Genomic DNA, 5,116 nt, shown 5'->3' on the forward strand with positions numbered 1-5,116 from the left:
CCCCACCTACTCCCTCACTGGCTGTTCCTTCTCACTCTCCTTTGCTGGTTCTTCCTCCCGACTCCTAAACTTGGGTCTTGGATTTTTCCCTACCTCCTTTCACACACTACATGATCACATCCAGTCCCATAACTTTAAATCACACACACACCACACACACACACACACACACACACACACACACACACACACACCCCACACCACACCACATTTCTTCACCGAACCAGACTCATATATGCAACTGCCCCATAGTCTTCCCTCTTTCAGTAGCTGGAACCCCTCATTCCTCCAGTTCTATAAGGCAGCAATCCGATGTTATGGGCTGAGCTGTGTCCTCCAAATATTCATATGTTGAAGCTCTGACCGCCAGGACCTCAGAATGTGACCTTATTTGGAAATAGGGTCATTGCAGGTGTAATTAGTTAAGACGAGGTCATACTGGGGTAGGGTGGGTCCCTTATCCACTATGACTGTGTCCTTATACAAAGAGGAAATTAGAGCACAGACATACAGAGAGAGAACACCATGTGAAGATGAAGACAGAGATCAGGGTGATGCTTCTACAAGCCAAGGAACACTCAAGATGGCCGGTAAACAATTAGAAGCTGGGAGAGAGGCCAGGAACATGTTCTCACTCATGGCCCTTAGAAGGAACTAATCCTTCCCACACCTTCATCTTGGACTTCAAGCTTCCAGAACTGGGAGACAATACATTTCTTATTTAAACCACTGTTGTGGACTGAATTATGTACCCCCCCCTCCAAATTCATATGTTGAAGCCCCAACCCCCAATGGGACTCTTTTTGGAGAGGAGGTCTTTAGGGAAGTAATTAAGGTTAAATGAGGTTGTAAGGGTGGGGAACTAAACCAATAAGCCTGGTATCCTTAGAGGAAGAGGAAAGGACACCAGAGATTCCTCTCTCACTGCGCTCACACAGAGGAAAGGCCATGTGAGGACACAGCGAAAAGGTTACCATCTGCAAGTAAGGAAGAGGGCTCTCAGCGAGAACCAAATTTGCCACAGCACCTTGATCTTGGACTTCCCAACCTCCAGAACCATGAGAAAATAGATGCCTATTGTTTAAGCCCCGCAAGCCTGTGGTATTTCATAATGGCGGCCCCAGATGACTAAGACAGTCACCCAGCTTATGGTACTAATGCTCTTGGGATCAGCCTTAACTACTTTCGTTTTCTAAACTCTCTATATCCACTCAATAGCCACGTCTTGTTGGCTCGACTGCCAAAATCCATCTGCTGCTCCTCACCTGCCAACTGCCCACCACCGTCTCTCCCGTGTCTCACTGCTAAGACTTCCTCACTGGTCTCCTTACTTCCATTCTTGCTTCTTACAGTCCATCCCCTACACCACTTCCAGAGTGGTCTTTATAGAATGTAAAGCTGATCACATCACTTGCTTACTTCAAAGCCTCCAACGCATTCCGTTGTACTTAGAGAGATTGTGAGCCCCTTGCAAAGTCCTCTAGGGTCCCTGCCCTCTCTTTGAACTCCTCTCCTGTCTCTGCCCCACCCTTGCTCGCCAGGCCCCAACCACGCCAGCCTCCCTTATGGCCCTTGAACATCAAGCACTTGCCAGAAATGCTTATCAGCTAATACCCCCTTACGTGGCTCACTCCACCTCTCCCTTTAGGTCTCAGTTTAAACAAGTGGGACCTGTTTCCATTGTATTTTCTAGCTGGTTATTGCTGATTGATAAAACAGTTGGGTGTTTTGGGTGAAACTGTCTTGTAACCATCCGCCTTGCTAAAAAGATTTCTTAGTTAATCATCTTTAGCTTTCCAAGCAAGCAATCATAGAATTTGCTATTAATGATGCACCTTTGCCATGTTCTAACGTTACTATATTATTTTAACTATAATCCTCTCCCCTCTCATAAATGCTCCTAACAGCACTAATTAGATCCATGTGTACTTAGATATTATTTTGTTGAATAAATAAGTGAATTAATGGACTTAAACATATTGAATAAATAACTATTTGCCTTCTGCCCCTGCTTCTGAGCTGCAAGTATCATAGAGTGGGCTCAAGGCTGATTTCCCACTCTCTCCAGAGCCCAGGAAACAGGGTGGACAAGCATTAGGTGTATATTGAAAAAAAAAAGCGGAAGACATGGAGATGCTCTAATGGAAGCATGTCCAGGTGCAGGCCTCTACTGGATCTCAGCTCCAAATGAGTGTCACCAGTTGGAAAAGGGGGGCTGGTGGACGTTACAGGGAGAAGAAACCTCCACAGCAAAGGCCTGGGAAATTTATTTTTTTCCTGAAACTATAAAGCCCTAAAAAAAAAACCTAAGAAAAAAATATATGAAATATCTTTCTGATCCCTGGATGGATGAGGTTGTCTATGTTTAAAAGAAATAGAAAGAATCACAAAGGGACAACAAGAAGATATGCAACAATAAAAGGCAAGCGAGAGTGTAAATATGTACAAAGGGCATATGTTCATCAAGGAGAAAAAAAGGAAGATTGCAGCAAAAAAATGAGAACATACAGATACTTCACGGTAAAGAAAAGGAGAATGGTGAAAGAAAGTGTGAAAAATTGAGCATGATAGAAATGTAAAATAAAACTATGAAAATTTTTTAAAATTTATTTATTTATTTATTTTGGCTGTGTTGGGTCTTCGTTTCTGTGCAAGGGCTTTCTCTAGTTGCGGCAAGTGGGGGCCACTCTTCATCGCGGTGCGCGGGCCTCTCACTGTCGCGGCCTCTCTTGTTGCGGAGCACAGGCTCCAGACGCGCAGGCTCAGTAGTTGTGGCTCACGGGCCTAATTGCTCCGCGGCATGTGGGATCTTCCCAGACCAGGGCTCGAACTCGTGTCCCCTGCATTGGCAGGCAGACTCTCAACCACTGCGCCACCAGGGAAGCCCATAACTATGAAATATTTTAATAAACTTTGCAAAGAAAATTAAACTACCATAATTTTTTTTTGCCGGCAAAAGCAAGGTGAAATGAATACTTTTACACACTGGGATTTGGACCAACCTTGTTGTATAGCAGCTCAGCTCTTCAGGATCAGACCCTGTAAAAGTTTATATTTTTAACCAATAATTTTACTGCTAGGGACCCATAATTCTACGTTTTTTTTTTTTTTTTTGGCCATGCCTCGCGGCTTGTGGGATCTCAGTTCCCCAAGCAGGGACTGAACCCGGACCACGGCAGTGAAAGCCCAGAATCCTAACCTCTAGGCCACCAGGGAACTCCCCATAATTCTACTTTTAAGAAACAGATGCATATTCTCATTTACATGAGGACGCGATGACCAAGAGACCCTTAAAAGCAGAGGCTGGGTAGAATCTGCCTTTAATCCACACCTTCCCTTATTCACAAGAAGCACTCAGTGGTTATTTACTGAGCTAAATTAAGCTGAAAAACGAATAGAAGTCTAAAAAAATAGACTCCTCGTTCTGTGTTAGCTACCTCCTACTCATTCGAAAATTCACCAAAACTTAACTGCTAGAAGTGTCCCCCAACTAATTCGAGCATGGATGAATCAGAGAGATCAGCAGACTTGACACACCATTCCTAATACCAGATCCATAGGCGATGCTTGACAATCTAGGTCACTCACTTTTCTTCCTCCTCATGTAAAAAAAGAAAAAGATGCATATCTATATTTTTAAAGAAAGGTATTCATTTGCAGCATCATTTACAATAATGAAAACTAGAAAAAACCTAGGCCTCCAACTCCCTGAGGAATGGTTAGGTACATTTTGAAACCTCCATGCAATGAAATTGTATTCATTTTAAAATATGGCAAATCAACAAAAGTTATTTAATAAAACTCAACTTCTATTTCGGACTAAAATAACAAATACTAGTGAACTAGGACTAAAAGGATTCTTCCTCAACATGATATATTAAATGTATCTGAACCAATAGTAAATGAAACATTGGTATGCATAGTGAATCCCCAGAGGGGTTGCCATGAAGGCCAAGCTCAGGACATTGCAGTGGGATCAGAACAAGAAACAAATGGGAGGCATATTGGAAAGAAAGAGATACATTTATCATCATTTTCAAATTCTATGATCACCTACTTGGAAAACTACACCTGACTAAGAAACGTTTTTAGTCAGACAGATGGCTACAAGAGAATTTTACAAAAATCAGCACCTTTCTCATAAACCAGTAATAACTAGCCAGAAAAAAGATTCCATTCACTAGTGCAACAAATATATATACATTACATATTATATAATATATGCTAATATATTATATGTTACGTAAAATGTATAATATATACAATAGAATAGATATAACATTATATAACATATGTTAACATATATGTTATATATTTATACACACACTCTACATAAAATATTAAAACATATGTAGGACATATAAGAACAAAACTTGAAAACCTTACTGAGGAACGTGACATAAGATTTAGGAAAATAAAGAGAAATACCGTGAGCTTGATTGAAAAGATTTATATTGTAAAGTTATCAGTTTTCTCCAAATTTAATGCATAAATTTAATGCAGTTACAACCATGATATCGATGCTATTATTTTTCTTTTGTAACTTTATGAAACTATTCCAGAGTTTTGATAGAAGAGTAAATAAGCAGTAATGAAATTATGGGGGGAGAGAAGTAGATATGATTGGGTGCAGAGGGTAAGAGGGTACTTGCCCCAGCCTATATTAACAGGTGTGTTAGAGCTACACTGGTCTTAACAGTGTGTGGCTGACATAGGAGGAGATGGACTAGACCAGAAACGGAGCCAAGGATATATAAGAAGGGCATGGCAGGACTGGCACCTCAATCAGTGTGGCGTAGCTGTGGCTTCAGACTTGCTTTAGAGATGAATCTTCAGGGTGGCTCTCTGGTCAGTAGTGGGGGGTGAATCTTGAAGGCTGAGGGAATGTTAACTGTCTATATCAAATATATGCTGGGGAGGGGAGGTTAATTAACATAGCTATTATAGGGGCTCCAGTCCCCTAAGCCACCCTTTCTCTCCAACCCGGATGGAGAAATGACGATGTTTTACAAACAGATTAAACAATTAGAAAAACTACAGCTAATCCCTAGCTTAAGTATTAAACCAAATTCAATTCTGGACAGCTTAAAAATTGACATGTTAAGTAATGAAAACG

This window comes from Monodon monoceros, unplaced genomic scaffold (assembly GCF_005190385.1).
Source record: "Monodon monoceros isolate NGI ecotype Baffin Bay Population unplaced genomic scaffold, NGI_Narwhal_1 Super_Scaffold_22, whole genome shotgun sequence".
In the NCBI taxonomy this organism is placed as follows: Eukaryota; Metazoa; Chordata; class Mammalia; order Artiodactyla; family Monodontidae; genus Monodon; species Monodon monoceros.